Source organism: Malus sylvestris, chromosome 11, assembly GCF_916048215.2.
Source record: "Malus sylvestris chromosome 11, drMalSylv7.2, whole genome shotgun sequence".
Lineage (NCBI taxonomy): Eukaryota > Viridiplantae > Streptophyta > Magnoliopsida > Rosales > Rosaceae > Malus > Malus sylvestris.
Genome location: NC_062270.1, coordinates 7,682,180 through 7,705,520, shown reverse-complemented (window position 1 = coordinate 7,705,520; position 23,341 = coordinate 7,682,180). Strand labels below are relative to the sequence as shown.

General features: G+C 37.2%; 1 pseudogene; it reads left to right on the top strand.

Annotated features, from left to right (window-relative positions):
• The first annotated feature begins 1,583 nt into the window (after nucleotides 1-1,583).
• On the top strand, nucleotides 1,584-15,914 carry LOC126590177 (senescence-associated protein 13-like; annotated as a pseudogene).
• Nucleotides 15,915-23,341: the final 7,427 nt, after the last annotated feature.

Below are 23,341 nucleotides of genomic sequence, written 5' to 3'. Positions count from 1 at the left end.
GCTGCGAACCCCTACAATTGACTTCCAATCCTTACCCTTCTCGTACTTACAAATCTTATTTTTACCACCAATACTACCCCCTAAACCTCCATAACTGAAGTTGCTAAGAGGAGAAGTGTGACTTGCAAAATTCTGCCCGATGAATTGTGACTTGCCCTACGATCACTTTTCGTCACGTAAAGGTTTTGAATAAACTCTAAATGTTGACCATCTTTGGCCTACCAACTAAAAAAATCGACGAAATTTGGTTCATCGGGCAAAATTTTGTTGGGCAAGCCTTACTTTCATATGTTTCTGAAGATCTGATGCGTCTACTGCTTGAGTATTTACACATTTAAGGATGAGTGTTATAATTAATATTTCACGTAGTGCGATTATGTAAATCCTAGTAAAGATAAGTTAGAAATCCTTTAGGATCTAGAAGATCTTTCCTCTCTGACTTTGTATTACTTGGAGGGCAAGTTATTATCTCCTCCTTATTACTAGAAATAAAGGAATTAGGCATGAGTATGACACCATGATTTTCTAGGTTGGAGTCAGGAAAATCAGAATACAAGTACCTTAGATGTCCGATCATGGATTCAACAGCTCTGAGCAAAGCTGGATTAACAAAGTAGTGATGCCACCATCATCTTGTTTTGCAGCAGTGGCGAAACTCGAATGACTTCGTTGAGATTCACCATGCTTGTTCCGCAAGATATGAGAACCTGATCCAACATGGAATCAACTTGGTTTCTCATATTCTTGAAGTTCCAACAATCTAGGAATTGGCGTGCTCCGCAAGTAATGACACTCCCAAGATGATGCAATATCTACTTCTAGATATCCTCTGGATTCTCATGGTGTAATACAAAGTTATATCCTAAAAAGGTCTTTCTCCCCATTGCTATAAGTACACTCTTTTAGGATTCGTCTCTGGTAACGCAATTATTGCACTCTAACTTTCTTGCCCACTGCTTAAGTTTTATTATTGCTCACTAACTTGACCATCAAAGGACCTTTGACCAACACCCTATTGGGTCTCTGGCTTGCTCACAATTGCTAAGGTGCGTGAACTTGATTCCAACAATAAGAAATCACATCACATAATTCCTCAAACCTTTTTCTTCTCTCTACGCCACACACTCCCTCTCTAAATTTTAGGTCACAACAATTAGGCATATTAGGGATAAGTCAATTATTGGATATATTAGGGATGTTAGGCAATGAATAATGTGCTAAAACATGCACATGAGTCAATTATTAGGCTTATTGGCCTATTATAGGCATGTTTTATTTTTATATATATTAGACAATGAATTTATAACATTAATGTTTATTTTTCTTTTGTAAAATTATTAATCCTTTTACAATTGGCATGGAATTAATTGTGTATATCAAATATTTAAATAGCGGTATTTTCGGCATTGAAAAGATGTATGATGTCTAATTAGTTAAATATAATTAATGAATTTGCTTATGTAGAGTCTAGTCACTAAATTTTATTCGAACAAAAAAAAATTATGTTAGATTGTATTAAAAAAAAGTTAAATTTCAAAAGCTAAAGTTACATTTTCAGTAAAAAAAAAAAAAAAAAAAAAAATCTTTCTAGCATTTCTCGACGTGTACGGTGTACTTAATTAAAAAAATCATCATAACTATAATTATGCATACCGCAAATACTAGGAGCAAACAGTAGCGGCAATGGCCGATGTGTTTGTAATCGGATTTTCAGGATCCGAGCAGCTACTAAGTAGGTGCATGCATGAAACAGTTCGTGTACTTTTTATGCTGGCCACCCAATATCTGGTAGTAATCAAAACCAGTATTAAATGGCAGCACCACTAGTATTGTGCATGAGGGTTAGAAAGCAGAGAGAGAGAGAGATGAGCAGCAGAGGCAGAAGATGGTCTCTTGAGGGAATGACTGCTCGTCACTGGTGGAACCAAAGGAATTGGGTTAGCTTCTCTAAATTTGGATAGTTAAAACCATTAATCTTTTAGGGCCTGTTTGGTATCTAACTTGAGAACGAAACTCAAAATTTTAATTTTTTCTAAAAATAACATGTTTTGATTTAAAATTTTTAAATTCAAAACCTTGTTTGGTATGCATTTTCTCAAAACTAATCCAAATAGAAAAAGTCAAACGCCCAGCCCAAACAATTACCCGACCACCGCATCCCTCCCATCCCCAACAGCGAAAGACCAATTTCCTTACCACCGCATCCCTCACTTCCCTAGCGGCGACTCCTTTGGCTATTTACCAAGTCCTTCCTCCAAACTCATGCTGACAGAGGCTAATCATGTTGGCGGTCTCAAACCCGAGATCCAACGACCATAGGGAAGATGTGGTGGCTATGGTGCTATGATGGATGCAAGTGAGAAGAGATAAGATTGAAGAGGCAACAAAGAAGAGAGGATTGAAGAGGCAGGAGAGATCGATTTGTCTTGGCCGGAGGGAGAAGGATAGAGGTGGTGGCTATGATGGATAAAAGCGGGAAGGGACTGGAAAGGCAACAAAGAAAAGAGGATTGAAGAGGGAATAGGGAAGGGAGTACATCGAATGGGAGAGAGGAGAGAGACGGGATATTTTCAGTTTTTCTTTTACATGCAATGCAATGTTCACTTTATTTTTTCTAATTGGAGCTTTGATCTTGAATTGGTTCAACTGGAGACTTTAGTTCATAAACTTGTCACAATATAAAACAATAGTCCTATTGGTTAAAATTGTTAGAACTTCCTTTCAAAATAAGAAACAAATAGGGGAAAAATAATGGACATAAGTGATAAGAAAGTTATCCAAAAATACTATTGCTCCGGCTACTAGTTCAAAGACCAATATCCACAAATGTTTAATTCAATGACTAAAGCTCAATGAGATACCAAAATTTAAGGACAAGTGTTCCAATTTTTTATCTTAATTTTACTACTCTATGTTGAAGTTGATAATGTAATTATATAGGTATGCAATAGTGGAAGAATTCGCGAAATGAAATTGAACTTAATGACTGCCTGAGTCAGTGGGAGAAGAAGGGTTTTCAAGTCACTGAATGGGAGAAGAAGGGTTTTCAAGTCACTGGCTCGGTCTGTGATGTGGTGTCAAAAACCCAAAGAGAGGAGCTTATAAACAAGGTCTCATCACTCTTTGATGGCGAACTTAACATCTTTGTAAGTAGAAGACTGATTAGTTGAATTAACATATATATGCATAAATCATGAATGATCATCACTCTTTGATGGCAAACTTAATATCCTTGTAAATATATATTTTTTAAAATATTTCTGTTTGTTGTAAACATTTCCATAATTTGCAAAATTGTACTTTTTTAAAAACTCAAACGTTCCACACATGTATGTACATACTTTTTATGTTTAATACACATAACTTTAATGCATTTTTCAGCAATACATATAAACTAAAATCGTTATGTTATGCTACACCTTTCCAATAATGTCTTGTTATAGATAAATATGTTTGGATTAATATTTAACTTTGGACTTAAAGGAATGAAAGTCCAAAAGAGCCCAATAAAGGAGATCTTGCCCGGAGGCCCAGAGTCGAGCCTAGATACCCATCTTGAGACAAAATGATGGCTCCTCATTTAATGTAAAGGTTAGGTGCTTACAAGAGAAGTGACAACTGATGGAAATCCACCTACTCCATACCCAAAAACACTTTTTGAATGGCAGAACATGTAAAAATGCTGATAACTCACTACCCATCAGTTGCTTTCGGGCAATAGCAGAAACAGTACAGTCGGGTTAATTCAACTATAAAAGGAGAAAGAGGGCCCAGAGATATAGACACTCAACCAATCAAACAAACAAACATACAACTTGCCTCTCAGTCAAGTAAATATCCAGAAAGTCGTGCTTTATCCAGATTCTGCAACCCTTTTAGCCTTAGACTTCCTTTAGAAAGACATCTTTTGTCTATGTAAAAGCTTTGCTACCTTCTCTAAATGATGTAGTATCGATTCTCTTGTGTAAACTCATTTACCACTCATCTCTCTTTTAGTACCTAACCCTTTGCAACTACAACAAAGAAGAGACCGCATGACATTTAACATTGCCCGCCTCTCCTCGTTTTGTCTTTCAATTAATAGATCTGGTGTTATAATGTATTCCCCAGTATCTATTCAAGTCATTTCCAGTCTTTCGATGATCCATAGTTCCATCAGTTCTCAGATTTGGTTCACTTAGTGGTTTTATTGTCATAAAAAGATTAAAAGTAAATTAAAGTTGATGACTTAAGCAGATCTGGACCTCCACCCTTTAAGCATGCAAGATAACGAACTAAAAGTCCTTGATCTCAAGGCATAGAAAAGACCTTAATGTAAACTTAACCCATCTACAACAATCCTTTGATAACAAGAAGTCAGAATAACTTGGGGCGCAAGTAATCGGCTTAAATACACTTGTTCTACATCTGTCATACAGAGATGGCAGTGGCACGCCTTAGCACTTAGTTTTGATTACGAGCCTCAAGGCTTACACCTAAGGCCCCCACAAAGGTACCTTTTAGAACTATAACTTTATCCTCCCTTTGCAGCATCTCAGCAAGTCGGAGTCCGACAATAGTTGAATATCAGAGTGCGCAACGGACAAGACTAACAAAATAATAAAAATATTATTAAACAAACTAGAATGCCGAAACGGCTACAAAACCCTAAGAGGCTACACTGTAAATGACTTTTTTTTCTTTCTAATGAATAACAAACCACCCTATTTATAATAAACTAATCCTAATCTCTAACAAAACCTAATTTTAATGGGTTAAGCTTAGAAAACCAAACATTAAAGTAAACCTAAATACTAATATTTTCCAACACCCCCCGTCAAACTCATGGTGGTATACGACATGGGTTTGCAAACAAGCAGATATAGATTGGCTCCGTTAGGTGGACAGACAGACAGGCAGGTTCCACAACGTTGACAGACAGACAGGCAGGCTCTGCAACGCGGACAGACAGACGAACTAGCAAACTGATTCTTGCTGGCAAACTGGCCAGTATTGAGACTATGGAAAGAACTCGTCACTAAACGGACGAGATTTCCATATCTCAATTGTGCGAACAATGCCAACAACTTGTGTGGCCAAAAAACAAACTTAACTATGTTTTTTTTTTCTTGCTCATGTGGGCCTAAAACTAACAGCAAACAATTTTTTCCTTTTATTTTCTCTCATTTTCCTTATTTTTGTTTCTAGACTGGCGGAGACAAACTCTCAGGTTGCAGCTAGAGCGTGTTCCAACAGTAGCGTTCAAGGGTGCAGCAGTAGGTGGCAACCTGGGTGCAAAAAATTTGCAGACCAACATTCTAAACTCAGACTCCGAGGTGTGGTTGCAGGCTTGGCGGCGGGGTGGATTCGAACGGCAGATGTGCTGGGTTTCTAGTTGCAACGACAGCGTGCAGATTGGGTTCATGGGTCTAGTTCATGGTGTATGGGCCTGCAGATTTGAAATAGCGGCAGTGATCCAAGGGTTGACAGATTCGACTTATGGAAGTTGATTGCGTGTACAAGTGCAGGCAGAGTGCAGGGCAAAGATGAACTCGATCCGAGTTTGGGTTCTCGGATCTGGGCTTCGTCAAAACCAATGGTGGACAGTGAGGAAGACAATGATGGATCGAGGTTGAAGGTGGGTTCAAGCGGCAGCAAATGGTGGTGTGACGGTGTGCTTGCAGGTGCCAGGTGATCTGATGCGGATGGAAAACCGCGAAGCACGACAAAGCTTCATCAATTTTTTTTTTTTTTAGTATCAAACTAAACCTAAACAACAACAGAACAGAAGCAACATACTAGACAAAACTGATAACAACCAAAGCAGATCAAATCCTTAAGGATTGAGCCTGCTCTGATACCAAGTTGAATATCAGAGTGTGCAACGGATAAGACTAACAAAATAATAAAAATATTATTAAACAAACTAGAATGCCGAAACGGCTACAAAACTCTAAGAGACTACATTGTGAATGATTTTTTTTTTTTTTTCTAATGAATAACAAATCACCCTATTTATAATAAAATAATCATAATCTCTAACAAAACCTAATTCTAAACATTAAGGTAAACCTAAATACTAATATTTTCCAACACAACCAAAGTTCCAACTCCTCAGGGAGCTGTGTGCTCGAGCCAAGGACCCCTCCCCGTGAGATTTCCTGCATGAACAAAACAATGTGGGGATTGTCAAACCGAAAGCAACGCTAGAGTACACAGCTAAAGATTACTCATTCATAATGAGTACCAATCTTGAATCTGCTTACCACTTGTGCCAACTTTCACATCCTTTTCTCAAAGCTGCAGGAGCTGCTAACATCGTTTTTTGTCCTCTACTGCAGGTGTGGTCTCAATAGATATTGGATCTATATATGTTGCCACTAAAGGTCTTAAGAAATTGAATGGTATATATATTTATTATATAGCTTTAAATTTATTATTGTAGTACAGATCGGGTTTTTGTTAGAAAAATATATTATTGTGGGTTTTATATAAAAAAAAAATTGAATTTCAAGGGAGTAAAGTCACATTTTCAGTAAATTTTTTATTATTTATAAAAATATTTTTATAAATTTTGCGCGACGAACCAATAATTCGCCACGCAAAATCCTTAAATTTGGACAGGAGCAAAAAATGGGACACGAGAATTAAATTTTTTTTTAAGACTTTGAGCAACCAATTTTTCGTCACGCAAAACTTTGCGCGACCAAACTCTAAAAATTACCAAAAATGGGACGCGGGACATTTTTTTCAAGTGGTTGAACGAAACTTTATGCGACCAACACTTCGTTGCGCAAAACTCTAAAAATTTGGGCGGGCACCAAAAATGGGCCGTGGGAATTTTTTTTAGTGGTCTCGCAAAACTTTGCACGACCAATACTTAGTCGCGCAAAACTCGAAAAATTTGGGCGGGCAAAAAAAAGGACGCGGGATTTTTTTTAAAATTTTTTTTAAGACTTTGCACAACCAATATTTCGTTGCGCAAACTCATATCCTTTGTCACGCAAAGTGATACGATTTTAAAACCAAAATAACTCATCCACAATTTTCTCAATGTCTTTCTCTACTCTTACCTCTCCTGTCTCTTTCCCTCTCCCCAAATCTGACCCTCTCTCTCACACTCACTCCTCTCACGTAATCTCTCTTAACCATCTCTCACTCTCACTCACTCTCTCATCTCTCTCTCACTATCTCCTCTAATTCTCTCACACTTACTCCTCCCTCTTATTCTCACTCACTCTCAATCTTGCCAAAAGGTATATTCTTCCCAAATTTTAATTTTTTTCATTAATATGTGTTTTTGGAGTTAGTTTTGAGTTTGGTGCGGGGTTTGGGCTCGAGTATAGGATGAGGAGTGGAGTTTGGGGTCGGATTTGGGGTATACCAATTTTAGGGGAGATTATGCCAATTTTTTGTTATTTGACCATATATATTTTTTTTGTAGGGAATCGTCAAAACTTTGACAGCTAAAGTTAAGGATTATGACGCTATCGAAACATATTCCCCACCACTACCACCACAAAAGAGTTGTATTAAGATTTTATTATTGTACTTTGTTAATTTTTGTGTATATTTTGAATATATTATATATATTGGATAATTTGATCACTATTTTTCATATGTAATTTTATTTTGAATATGTCAATTTAAATTAAAATATTAAAAAAAATAAAATCATACAATTAAATTAAATTAGAAAAGTAAAAATTCGAAAAATCTTGCGCTACCAAATATTTCGTGGTGTAAACAATTAATATAAGAGAAATAATAAAACAAAAAGTCAAAAACCTTGCACAACAAAATATTTCGTCACGCAAAATATTAAATTAATTAATTTTAATTAAAAAAAATTAAAAACAAAAATTAAAAATTAAAAATATTTCGTCAAGTAAAGCTACTTTGCACGACAAACTACTTCGTCACACAAAGCTACTTTGCGCGACAAACTACTTCGTCACGCAAAGATACTTTGCGAGATAAACTAATTCGTCGCGCAAAGACAAAGATTAATTTTCGTCGCGCAAACCTTATCGTCACAAGCTTTGCAAGAGGAACCATGCGCGATCAAAATTTCGTCGCACAAGGTTTTGCGCAACGAACTTATTTCGCCGAGCAAAGTGTTTTGTTGTAGTGGTGATAGCGGTTTTATTATAATATTAAGAATTGATACAAATTTGAAAGAGGACATTCAAGATAACATTCAAAAAGTTTTCAATCAAAAGAAACTTTAACAAAACATAAAAGGCTAACTTGGCTAACTAATTGTCACCATACTCGTGAATTAGGCGAGACAAGCCCAAGGATAAGTAAAGTAATGCATCAAAGTTTTGAACTCATCCACACCCAAATTCAGAGGACTCAAATAAAACTCAAAGTAAAAGAAACTCCATTCCTGGTGAAAAGATCAAGCACTTCGCCAATTAGCATTTGAGAACTTCTGCGCACAAAGCCTCGAATATAATGAACATGAGGACACTCTTTGACAACAACAACAACTCCTACTTCAAAGAGGAACTGACAACGAACCAACTAGTATCCACACCAACATAAATTTTGAGCACAACACAATCTGTGAACCAATTCCAACAAAATATACACATAAGGAGCCGACAACACACCAATACAAAACTAAAATACTCATGAAGAAAGACTCACACAAAACATCACCAAGGAGACACTTATTGACGAAAATACTAAAACGAAAAATAAACAAGCAACCATCTATGAGAAGATAAAGGAGGGAGGCTAGAAAAATGGGGAGAGAGATTGCCACCAGCCTCCAATCGGAGCAAAGGGCAGCAACTACGGAGTTTGTAGATTTAAGGTTTGGTAAAAGGAGAAAGATGAGTGGCTAGATTTTTTTTTTCTTCTTCTTCAGGACGAGAAGACCCTAAAGTATGGCTTTTCTCTATTGTATCTGAAGTGCCATGAATCAATTAGCAAAAAACTTGGCATGTGAGTGGGCGAATGATAATACAAGGACCAATAGCGTTGCACCTTGGTTCATCATGACTCCCTTCGTTGATCCGGTAAAATTATCATGATCATGTTCTTGTGCATGCCTTTTATTTTAATTTTTTTAATACAATTGGTGTTGGGCAGGAAAAGGAAACCGGATTTAAGATATATGAGGGAATTTTTTTAACCTCTTAATAATGATGGTGATTACATATATCATCATCGTTGACTTTGCCGCACAAGCGGAAATGTGGAATCATCTTTTTCTCTCAAACTCCGCAAATGTGGGATTTGCTTGTAACAATATTTCCCAATCGAGTGATATTTTAATATAATATTGTTACATAAAAAAGAGTTTGAATATGAATGTTTACATTGTCTAGTTAACTTGTCTACGCCTAGGACTACATTATTTTGTAATTAGCAAAGTATAAACTTAAAACTATTGTGAGTTGAGAAATGTGATCCGGCGAAGAAACAAATAGACTGGAAATGTCGGACCTTGAACTACTACAAATAGTTTCCACCTATTGGTTTAGTTTTAGAAATAGAGCCTCATTCTTGATTGGGTTTTATAAACGATGTCTACTTATTAGTCTAATTTCATAAATAGTGTCTCCTTATTAGTCCAATTTCATAAATGGTGGCCTAGTTCTTGATTCAATTTCATAAATAGTGCCTAGTTCTTAGTCCACTTTCATAAATAGTGGCCTTGTTCTTGGTCCAATTTCATAAATAGTGCCTAATTTTTTGTCTAGTTCCATAAATAGTGTCTATTTCTTGGTCTAGTTTCATAAATAATGTTTCTTTCTTGGTCTAGTTTCCTAAATAGTTTTCACTTATTGGTTTAGTTTTTGAAATAATGTCCCATTCTTGATTTGATTTCATAAATATTGTCTAATTTTGGGTCCAGTTTCATAAATAGTGTCTTCTTATTTTAAGAAGGAGAGCTGTTATACCCACCACACACTCCTATTTCCTGACCCACATTTTGATGAAAAATTTAATGACACATTTAACCTTTTGTAAAATGACTTCTAAAGCCCTATTAAAAATTAATCCTAAATATTTTATAGCCAAAAGAAAAAAGTTAAAGAACACGAAGAGAACGCACTAGCTTTCTTTGGCAGCTTGTAAGTCTTAAACCCTTCACGAGGGAGTGGATTAAAGTGTAAATTACCCAATTGGTTTTATTTTTAATGTTGATTACAAACCTTCTTCTTTGTTAATTACCACCAGATCTTCAAATGTACTAGTTGTTCCATTGGAGAATACGGACATCATGGATTAAAGGCCTTGTGAGGTTGGGCATTACAGATGTGCAGGACTACCAATTCCCATCTTGAACTGGAGAAGACATGCAGTGGAACCTAAAACTGGCACTGAGTTTCCTATGATTTTGGACGATATTTTGAAAGGAGAGAGTAATTCCAATTTAAGTTCAGAGGTTGGTGTTTTTACTTTTGTTCTTCTTCAGTGCAAGGCAGCCATGTTTAATATCGACACTCTTTTGAAGAATCATTAGAAACATACTAGTTTTTAATTTTTGAAAAATAGTTAAATTAATGGACATTTTGGGAATATGGTGGGTGAGAAAAGAGTGTTTTAATTTTTTTAACTTTTCATGAGGGGTGAGATTATAAGATGGGGTGAGTAAATAAGGTTGTGGGGTGGGTCTAGCAGTTCTCTTTAAGAATGATTAGAATGACATACTCTAATAAAAAAAATACACAATCAATAATGGTACCGTTTGACAAATTGACAACATAAGCATCTAGACATCCTATTAGTATACATATATCCCGAATTTTACTAAATTTGTCCTTTTAAATATGGTTAAAATAATAAAGACTTATAACTTAGTTGGTTAAAAAGTAAAAAATGTAGAAGTAAAATTATACCACGTCAAAGAGTGTGCAATGTCAAGAGTAGGATTCACAGTTTTCATTGAGAATGTTAGTAGTGTTAATGAAAAGGACACAATTGTAAAGTATAAAGAAAAAAAAGACCTGACGCGTGGAACCCGTACGTCCATCACATACACTGTTTATGAAACTAAACACTATTTATGAAACTGAACGGTACTATACTATTTGTTGGTTCGGTTTCATAAATAGTGCCTAGTTCTTGGTCCAATTTCATATATAGTGCCTAGTTCTTGGTCATGTTTCATAAATAGTGCCTAGTTATTGGATCCAGTTTCATAAATAGTGTATAGTAATTGGTAAAGTTTCATAAATAATGTCTTTTTCTTAGTCCGGTTTCATAAATAGTGCCTAGTTATTGGTCCACTTTCATCAATAATGCCTAGTTCTTGGTCATGTTTCTTAAATAGTATATAGTTCTTGGTCTGGTCCAATTTCATAAGTAGTTTCCACTTATTGGTTTAGTTTTAGGAAAAATGCCTAATTCTTAGTTTCGTTTCATAAATAATGTCTACTTATTGGTCCAGTTTCATAAATAGCATCTACTTATTGGTCAAGTTTTCTAAATAATGCCTAATTCTTGGTTCAGTTTCATAAGGTTTGAAACTTAGACCTTGCTTGGTCTTATAAAAGCACCCATTGCACTGAAAATGATGACTAACACTATTTTTAAAAATGAACCAAAATAACCCACACTATTTCTAGAACTAGAGCAAAATAACTAATACTATTTCTAAAATTGAACCAAAATAACCACAATCCAAAATAACCACACTATCTTTGGAATGGAACAAAATAAATACTATTTCTAGAAATATAGCAAAATAACTCACACTATTTCTGAAATTAAACTAAAATAACACATTATATTTCTAGAACTACTACAAAATTACTCACTATTTATGAAATAATTGCAAAAAAGATATAATTTGATATAAAATCTCATCTCAATCCCTGTAGGTCTTTGAATCTTATGAAGCAAGGTCCAAAAGACACAACACTATGTAATAAATTCAAAATTAACTGAACGAGTACGAGGATGGTGCTATAAAGATGACCGTAAATTTACTTGTAACTTATATATAGATGCCTCCCTAGTTTGTAATTGCAAATTTATGGTGGTCAAAATCATAATTGATATATTAGGGTCAAAATCATAGCAATAACTATAATTTGTTAGAAATTCAAAATTTTCATCCAATACACATCAATTGTTAATTTGGGCTGAGATTAAAAACCTTAGTCAAATTTAAAAATTAGGAAATTTGCAAAAATAAAGAACATAAATTAAGAAATTAGGTGGTGGTGAAGGGTTGGTCGGTTGGGATGGAAGGAGAAATGGAATTGGGATAGGAACAAAAGGGGATTTGGACTTAAAAACCTTAGCCGCCGCAGATACTTCTTGTCACAACCCGTCCCGAATTACTTTTATCGATGGCGTGAAATGTCGATTTAGCCCTTGAGCGTTGGGTCGTGAGTGTGTGAAATGGGCCAATCATTTTAAGTCCTAATTGTTTGGACCCAATTAGAACTTAGATTTTGGACCCAATTAGGACTTAGATTTTCCTTGTTTTTAGTTGGTGACCTAAAATCTAGACCACACACACCCACATCACTGCCATTGACCTCTCTATCTTTTATTCTCTCGGAATTCATCCATTTTCCGTACACCTTGTACGGACAACCCTCAAACCCTTCAACCAGTCACAGATCGAAGACTTGAAGGTTGGTTTTGTGTTCCTTGTAAGCCCAAGAACACATTGATACCCTTAGTTGGTCGAGAGGACGTCGGGATCATGAGAACCAAGAACGTCCGATTTGATGCATTGTTCATGCACATGTAAATGTGAAGCTTTCAGTGGATTTTAAGCTCACAAGGAGATTTAGAAGGTCTTCACGAAGCTCGGGGTAGCTCGCTTGGTAGTTTTGGACGTCAGGATTGTGAGTTTCAAGTTTGGCCGGTTTCTCTCGAATTTCTCAAGCGAGATCCCGTGATCTTTGAGGATTTAAACAGGTAAGGAAATTTTCTACAAGTTAAGAGCTTCAATTTGGTACTGGTTTCATGAAATTTGGATGAAGAATGACTGAGATATCAAGGTTTAAACATTTTCTAGTTTTTCGGCGATGGCGACATCGACGGCCGGCGAGGTCCACCGGAGAAGACAGAAGAATATTCCGTCAAAGTTGACGAAATATTCTTAACGGAAAGTAACGACGTCAGGTAAAGTTGATGGAATATTCCTTTATTTTGATGAAATATTCCTAACGGCAATTAAGGTTTCCATTAGGGTTCCATACTTATGGCCGCATGTATTGCCGTGCACTTGCCGGCGCGTGGGTGATCAGAAAATTATTTTAAAAATATGGGGATGTTCGTGAGGTTGTGTAGATCACGTTGGTATATTCAAACACCCCATTTGAGCAATGTATGAGAAGTTATTAGTTAGTTTTGGTTATGTGGTTTAAATTAACGTTTTTATAGTTATTTCACATATAGGGGAGACTTATCCCGAGGACGAGCATGGTCAAGGGTGACTCGGGGGCTACGACCCTTCGACATACCAGTGAGTGGGCTTTTGGTTTTTAGTAAATATTTATATACTTGATATTTTCCTAGAAAAATGCATTTAAATGAAGTATGCCTTGAATTACCATGCATATAACTTTATGTCCAGCATGTGAGTTAGTATATGTTGCATAATATATAACTGTGGTGCTGTGGACGCTCAGGTAAGCACAGGTGAGTTATTTAATGTGAATATGAATAACGGTTGTGATTAATTGAGAAACATAGAGCTCATAAACCTGCACCTAGGGTGATTGTGATTTAGCCAGAGATATGACACATGCCTATATATATAATGTCACCTCCTGCACCATATGCTCACATTGGATCCAATTTAGGTGCACAGTCTTGTTGTACAAACCATCATAGATGGTTCCGACTCGTAGGTGACTAGCGATTTATCGCCCAGCTATTATGAGAGCGTAGTATTGAGCATAACTATATTACACCCAGTTTTGTCGTATAGACCCTTTTAGTGGTTCCAACTTGTGTGCAGTGCAGTGTCGTATAGGTCATTGTAGTGACTCTGGCTAGATTGACTAATGAGCTATGAATTTAGCCGTACAGACTTCTACAGGGATTTTTGCTAATATGTTATTTTCTATGAAATTATTCTCACACGAGTTACTTATTCTGCTTATATCTTGGCATGACATACTTATGAATATGATTATGTGAACTATGATTTGAGATATTTATATATACATTTATGCATATGCTTATATTCTATTTCTGGGAAAATTATACATGTTTTACGGCGAGGGGTTATAACTTTTGAGAAATGATATGAATTTGAAAACATTTTTTTTTGCCCACTCACGTTTTTTGTTTTGCACCCCTCCAGGTTTTAGGTTAGCTTGCTGTTGGTGGCGTACGAGGATTTCGGCGGTTCTGACATAATAAAATAATTGTAGGACATCTTCTGGTACTGTATAATTTGTACTTGTCCTACTGGGCTACACCTATACTTTCTAAGCTTTGATTAGGAGTATTTACACTTGTATCTCACTCTTATCACTTCCTGTTTATTAGTGCACTTTAGTAGCTTTTGGTTTTTATTTATTTGTATAATTCTTATTTTTATTGCTTTCGCACTGTGCACATGGCTACTTCACCTTCACATAACGGCCAACATGCCTTAATCTCGGTCGGGGTGTGTCAGTTTGGTATCAGAGCCTAGGTTTAGCAGTCCTATATAGTTCATGAATATTCTATCCTTGTGATGTCTTCAGTCAGAACTATTCCACCTCGTAGAGAGCCCCGTCACTCAGCTGAGCTTAGTTTCCCTGATATTGCTCAATTTGGGGAAGCTATAGCTAATACCATTCAGTCTTCGCTCCGTCCTCCTCAAAGGACACCTTTTGAGACTGTGTATAATCTGAAACTGAATCATTTCATGGGAAATGAAGGACATGAGGGAGCAGAGAAGTGGCTTAATCATATCGAGAAGACTTTCTTGATGATGCAGAGTCAAGGGAACCTTCATCTTGATAGGTGGGTCGAGACAACTACCTGGTTTTTAGGGGAGTAGCTTGCATCCTGGTGGAGACAGAAGTCTTACCAGTTGACCCCAGCGGAGATTGCGGACTGGGAAGTATTTAAGCAGTTTTTTCAGAAAAGGTTTATTCCCCCAGAGTATATTGATCGCAAAAAGCAAGAGTTTACGCATCTGAGACAAGGGAAAATGTTGGTGAATGAGTATTACAAGAGGTTCATTGATTTGTTGTGATATGATCCCGAGGTTGCTGCTAATCCGGTTGAGATGCTCCGTTGCTTCAGGTTGGGTACTAAGAAGAACATGCCCAGTGAAAGTGAGGTTTATGAGGTTTTATGAGGAGTTTTATGAGGTTATACTGCGGATTGAGGACTCAGAGAACATGCCTAGTGAAAGTGAGGATGAAGAAGAAAAGAATGGGAACCAGAGACGAGATGATAAAGGTAAAGGTCAATTATCTCAGGGACCTCGTAAGACCCAGAGTTTTAAGAGAAGCGATGGCAGTTCCAACTCTTCTAGTGGAGGTTTGAGTTCTAATATGCAGATGAGAGGTGGTAGATTTTCTGGAGGCCCGAGATTTCAAAGATAGAAGGACTTTGGTGGTTTAAGTGCTCTTTTATGTTGCAGGTGTAATAATAGGCATTTTGGGGAGTGTAGGAGAGGCAGCAATGCATGCTATACTTGTGGACAGATAGGGCATAAAGCTGCTCATTGCCCTCAGAATCAGCAGAGGCCCCCCCAACAACATTTCTTCCCACCACATGCGCCGACCCAGCAAGCTTCAGGACCTAGTGGTTATGCCCAAATTGAATGAGGAGGTGCTTATCATTATCAGGGCGACGCCATTCCTTATACTTCAGGACAATATCAGTACTCTCAGGATCCTCATTATCAGGGTGGTTACCCTCAGTATCAGGAGATTCTATGCCATATCAGCCACATTCAGCCGGTGGATCCCAGTGGTACCAAGGGGGACAACCCCAGCAGGTAGAGATTGCTGCTAACAGTGCAAGATCTTTGAGGCAGTCCGGTTAGCCAAGACATGGACGAGATGTTCATGCTAACAGAGGTTGTGGGGGACGACAGCAGAATCAGGGACGTATCCATAACATGACACTGCAAGATGCTCAGAACAATCCTGATTTAATCATGGGTACGTTAAATATTCTTGGTCATTTTGCTAGAGTATTGATTGATTGTGGTGCTACGCATTCTGTTGTTTCTCATACATTTACTCAAATGACGCAACCTCATCTTACACCTTTAGGATATGATTTAGAGTTTTATATGCCTAGAGGGGATAGATGTTTTGTGGATCGGGTATATCCAGGATGTCCAGTGATGGTGGAGGATGTTATTATGCCAGCTAATCTTATGTCGTTGGATATTGTGGATTTTGATGTAATTTTGGGCACTAATTGGTTGCACTATAACCGTGCCAAGATAGATTGTTATGGAAAGACAGTCACATTTCATCGTCCTAGATTACTTGAAGTTACCTTTGTAGGAGAGCCTAGCGGGGTGAGACATGGTGTTATTTCAGCCATGAAAGCCAAAAGATTGTTGTCGAAAGGTTGTCAGGCATATTTGACTCATGTGGTGTTGAATGATGATGCTCCTAGCAGTGTGGAGGATGTGCGTGTGGTTAGGCAGTTTTCGAATGTGTTCCCTGATGATTTGCCTGGATTGCCGTTAGATAGAGATGTGGAGTTCGTTATTGATCTACTTCCAGGTACGAATCCTATATCTTTGACTCCCTATAAAATGGCTCCTGCTGAGTTGAGGGAATTGAAAGTTTAGTTACAGGAATTGGTTGATAAAGGATTTATTCAACCTAGTACTTCATCCTGGGGAGCTCCAGTCTTATTTATGAGGAAGAAAGACGGAACCTTGAGGCTGTGCATTGATTACAGGCAATTGAATCGGGTAACAATTAAGAACCGTTATCCATTGCCTCGTATAGATGATTTATTTGATTAACTCCGAGGTGCCTGTGTATTCTCTAAGATTGACTTGAGGTCTGGTTATTACCAGTTGAAGATTAAGAATAAAGATGTCCCTAAAACAGCTTTCAGGACTCGTTATGGTCATTATGAGTTTCTGGTGATGCCATTCGGAATACTCTAAGACTAAAGCAGAACATGTTTGACATCTTACCTTGGTGTTGAAAAGTTTGAGGGAACACCAGTTATATGCTAAGTTTAGCAAATGCCAATTCTGGCTAGCAAGTAGCATTTTTGGGACATGTTATATCAGCTCAAGGTATTCGAGTGGATTCTTAAAAGGTGGCAGCAGTGGAGAATACGGAACAACCTCGAACCATCACCAAGGTACATAGTTTTCTTGGTCTAGCAGGCTATTATAAACGGTTCATTAAGGATTTTTTTAGTGATTGCTTTACCATTAACGAGGTTGACTCAGAAAGATGTTAAGTTTGAGTGGGATAATAATTGTGAACAAAGTTTTCAACAGTTGAAGTATTATCTCACTCATGCACCTGTTTTAACACTCCCAGATAATGGTGGTAATTTTGAGGTCTACAGTGATGCTTTTTTGAATGGTATGGGTTGTGTATTGATGCAACATGGTAGGGTGATTACTTATGCTTCAAGACAGTTGAAACCTTATGAGAAGAATTACCCTACTCATCATTTGGAGTTAGCAGCTATCATTTTTGCTTTGAAGATTTGGAGACATTATCTTTATGGTGAGAAATGTAAGATCTTCACAGATCATAAGAGTCTTTAGTATCTTTTCACTCAGAGGGATCTAAATCTTCGGCAGCGGAGGTGGATTGAGCTACTTAGTGATTATGATTGCACGATTGAGTATCACCTTGGTCGTGCAAATGTAGTGGCGGATGCACTTAGGAAGAAGGCTTCAGCTAGACTTAATGCCATCTATGATTGTCACGTTCCTCTTTTTACAGATTTGAGGTCCACTGGAGTGGAGTTAGGAGTGGAAGATCGAGATGAAGCCTTACTTGCTAATTTTCAAGTTAGGCCAATTTTAATTGATCGTGTGCTCGAGGCCCAAATGAATGATGAAGAGACACATGAAATAATTCAACCAAGGAATCAAGGGAAAAAGAAAGATTTCAGGATTCGAGAAACTGATGGTATGCTTATACAGGAAAGCAGGATGTATGTGCTGAATAATGTAGAGTTAAAGAAAGAAATCCTTGATGAAGCACACATTTTGGCATATGCGATGCATCCAGGAGGCACCAAGATGTATCATACCATTTGACCATTTTATTATTGGCCGGGTATGAAAAGGGAAATTGCTGAATATGTGAGTAGGTGTGCCATTTGCCAATAGGTTAAAGCTAAAAGGAAGAAGCTGTTTGGATTGATGCAGCCGCTTCCCATTCCACAATGAAAATGGGAAAATATTATTATGGATTTCGTGTACAAGCTCCCTCGTACACAAAATGGTTATGACGGCATTTGGGTGATAGTTGATTGGCTTACTAAGTCAGCACATTTTATTCCAGTGAGGGAAAAATATTCATTAAGCCGATTAGCTAATTATTCATATCACAAATTGTGAAGTACCATGGCCTTTTGGTTAATATTATCTCAGATCGGGATTCTAGATTCACTTCTAAGTTTTGGATAGCATTCCAGGAAGCATTTGGTACGAGATTACTTTATAGTACGACATATCATCCTCAGACAGATAGGCAATTTGAGAGGACCATTCAGACATTAGAAGATATGCTGAGATCTTCAGTGTTTCAGTTTGGCGATGGTTGGCATGATTGTTTGGATTTGATAGAATTCGCCTACAACAACAGTTACCATTCGAGCATTGGTATGGCACCATTTAAGGCATTTTACGGGAAATCTTGTCGTACACCTTTATGTTGGTCAAAGGTTGGCGAAAGAGTTTTAGTGGGCCCTGAGATTGTGGACGAGACTACTCAAAATGTTCAGGTAATTAAGTCTAACCTGAAAGCGGCCCAGGATCGACAAAAGAGCTTAGCAGATAGGCATGCCACTGACCGGAGGTATAATGTAAGTGATTGGGTATTTATGAAACTATCACTTTGGAAAGGTGTTGTGCGATTTGGAAAGAAAGGCAAGCTAAGTCCTAGGTACATTGGACCGTATATGATCACCGAGTGAGTCGGTGAGGTTGCTTACAGGCTTGAGTTGCCTCCAGAGTTGTCCAAGGTACATGATGTGTTTCACGTTTTGATGCTTCGTCATTATGTTACAGACCCTTCACATGTGATTCCTCCTCAACCATTGAAAATTAATCCGGATTTGTCTTACGATGAGGAACCAATGACTCTTTTGGATTGGAAGGATAAGGAACTAAGGAATAAGACCGTGCATTTAGTGAAAGTATTATGGAGAAATCATTCAGTGGAAGAAGCTACTTAGGAGACAGAGGATCGGATGAAAGAGATGTATCCATGCTTGTTTTATGACTATTAGTGGATGTAATTGTTGTATATAATTTCAAGGATGAAATTTTATAAGGTGGGTAGATTGTCACAGCCTGTCCCGAATTACTTTTATCGATGGCGTGAAATGTCGATTTTTCCTTTAAACGTTGGGTCGTGAGTGTGTGAAACGGGCCAATCATTTTAAGTCCTAATTGTTTGGACCCAATTAGAACTCAGATTTTCCTTGTTTTTGGTTGGTGACCCAAAATCTAGACCACACACCATTGCCGTTGACCTCTCTCTCTCTCTTCTTCTCTCAGAATTCATCCATTTTCTGTACACCTTGTACGGACACCCCTCAAACCCTTCAACCAGTTATAGATCAAAGACTTGAAGGTTGGTTTTGTGTTCCTTGTAAGCCCAGAAACACATTGATACCCTTAGTTGGTTGAGAGGACGTCGGGATCGTGAGAACCAAGAACCTCCGATTTGATGCATTGTTCATGCACACATAAATGTGAAGGTTTCAATGGATTTTAAGCTCACATGGAGCTTTAGAAGGTCTTCACGAAGCTCGGGGTAGCTCGCTAGGTAGTTTTGGACGTCGGGATTGTGAGTTTCAAGTTTGGCCGGTTTCTTTCGAATTTCTCAGGCGAGATCCCGTGATCTTTGGGGATTTAAATAGGTAAGGAAATGTTCTACAAGTTAAGAGCTTCAATTTGGTACTAGTTTCATGAAATTTGGATGAAAAATGACTGAGATATCAAGGTTTAAACATTTTCCAGTTTTCCGTCGACGGCCGGCGAGGTCCACCGGAGAAGACAGAAGAATATTCCATCAAAGTTGACGGAATATTCTTAACGGAGAGTAACGGCGTCAGGTAAAGTTGACGGAATATTCCTTTATTTTGACGGAATATTCCTAATTGCAATTAGGGTTCCCTGTGCGTGGCCGCGCGTATTGCCGTGCACTTGCCGACGCGTGGATGGTTGGAAAATTATTTTAAAAATATGGGTATGTTTGTGAGGTTGTGTAGATCACGTTGGTATATTCAAACACCCCATTTGAGCAATGTATGAGAACTTATTAGTTAGTTTTGGTTATGTGCTTTAAATTAACTTTTTTATAGTTATTTCACATATAAGGGAGACTTATCCCGAGGATGAGCGCAGTCAAGGGCGACTCGGAGGCTACAACCCTTCGACATACCAGTGAGTGGGCTTTTGGTTTTCAGTATATATTTATATACTTGATATTTTCCCAGAATAATGCATTTAAATGAAGTATGCCTTGAATTGCCATGCATATAACTTTATGTCCAGCATGTGAGTTAGTATATGTTGCATAATATATAATTGTGGTGATGTGGACGCTTAGGTAAGCACAGGTGAGTTATGTATTGTGAATATGAATAACGGTTGTGATTAATTGAGAAGCATAGAGCTCATAAACCTGCACCTAGGGTGATTGTGATTTAGCCAGAGATATGGCACATGCCTATATATATATAATGTCACCTCCCGCACCATATGCTCACATTGGATCCAATTTAGGTGCACAGTCTTATCGTACAAACCATCATAGATGGTTCCGACTCGTAGATGACTAGCGATTTATCGCCCAGCTATTATGAGAGCGTAGTATTGAGCATAACTATTTTACACCCAGTCTTGTCGTATAGACCCTTTTAATGGTTCCGACTTGTGTGCAGTGTAGTGCCGTATAGGTCATTGTAATGACTCCGACTAGATTGACTAATGAGCTATGAATTCAGCAGGGGTTCCGGCTAATATGTTAGTTTCTATGAAATTATTCTCACCTGAGTTACTTATTCTGCTTATATCTTGGCATGGCATACTTATGAATATGATTATGTGAACTATGATTTGAATTGAGATATTTATATATACATTTATGCATATGCTTATATTCTATTTCTGGGAAAATTATACATGTTTTACGGCGAGGGGTTAGAACTTTTAAGAAATGAAATGAATTTGAAAACATTTGTTTTTACCCACTCACGTTTTCTGTTTTGTGCCCCTCCAAGTTTTAGGTTAGCTTGCTGTTGGTGGCGTACGAGGATTTCGGCGATTCTAACATAATAAAATAATTGTAGGACATCTTCTAGTACTGTATTATTAGTACTTGTCCTACTAGGCTGCACCTAGACTTTCTAAGCTTTGATTAGGAGTATTTACACTTGTATCTCACTCTTAGCACTTCCTGTTTATTAGTGCACTTTAGTAGCTTTCGGTTTTTATTTATTCGTATAATTCTTATCTTTATTGCTTCCGCACTGTGCACATGGCTACGTCACCCTCCCGTGACGGCCAGCATGCCTCGATCTCAGTCGGGGTGTGTCACTTCTCCTCCACCACATGCCAGACCGTCGGGTGGTCCTTGAAGGTCCTCACAACCAATTTCTAGACTTTCGGAGGGTGTATAATTTCTCTAAGAGCAGAGAGTAGAAGAGCCACCAAAAGTTATATGATCTTAGTTAACGTGAGGGGCAGGGTTGTAATTATATTGAAGTTTTTAACGGGCTGCATTTTCTTTCTGTTAGGGGTAATTTTGGAACCTTATTTTTGAACATTTTGGGCTTTGTAATTCAGCCCGTATAGAAATTGGGGGCCTGTCCTTATGATATTTTTTTTTTTGTCGAAAGATAAAACTTTATTGAATTAAATACGAATCGTTACATGCTCATCTTCTGCTAGAATATTAAACAAAAATTCAGGTCCTAACTCATCTCAGCCAAATCTCCCGCCATGCTTAACAACATACGCTGCTATCGAATGGGCTGCGCGATTACATTTAAGGTGCTTTTGGTTAAATAAAACTATAGACTGGTTTTTGATTAAAATAGTCTTAGTCCATACCATTTTCATTAAATCTCCCAAGAAATTAATATATGGGTACAAACTAAAACTGAATAGAAAATTGACACAATTTAAAAAAAAAAGGTTGCAAATTAAAATGGGTACAAACTAAAAATAAAAATATATGATACAAAATCTAGCCATAATTATAAATATATCAAATGTAACGTTTCTAACCCTAAATAAATAATTTATAAATAAAATTTAATTATCTTGATATGTAAAATATTTTATTATTGAAATAATTAATGATGTTTATTAAAACTAAGAGGCCTTGATTAAAAATTGAAAAGGAATAAGATTTCAATCAATGTTGTTGAAAAATGAGAGATGAAAACTTAATTCCTCCCCTTAATTGAACTTCTAGCCTCACATCTAATTCAATCTCATTCCATCTACCCTCTTAATTGTCTATTTGTAAACCTGCAAAGCAAAAGAGGAGTGAGCTAGAACAGCTAGGGATGGGCAAAATACTTATGGGTTTGAATAATCGCGGTTACCCGCCCATTTAAAGTTCACTGTTATGGTTATGGGTAACCATTTAGACGAACAAACGGTTATGGGTATAACTGTTTATCCGTGAAATTTAAATTGGCGGTTATGGGTATTACCCGCAGTTATAACGGGTATCTATTGGTTATGGGTATTACCCACGGTTATACGAGTATTTATTTACCCATTTAATTTAATATATGTAAAAATTAAAAAAAAAATTATCGCAAGGATTTTGAGGGGTTTTAGAGAAATTTAAATAGGTGGTTATAACGGGTATTTATCGGTTATGGGTATTACCCACGCTTATATGGGTATCTATTTACCAATTTAATTTAATATATGTAAAAATTAAAAAAAAAATTATCCCAGGGATTTTGAGGGGTTTTAGAAGTAGGCTCTCTCTCTCTCTCCCCCCTCCCTCCTCTAGTCCGGACCCTCTCCTTCCCAGCTCCACTGCAAGGATTTTAATTATCCAAGGGATTTTGGGTATGCTAAAATTCTAAGTACTGGTTCATGGTGTAGGCTCTAGCCATGAACTCTTTCCTGCAAAGTGCAAATGCAATAACAACACACACACACATATATCTATATATATATATATATATATATATATATATATATATATATTAATACAAATTACACAAT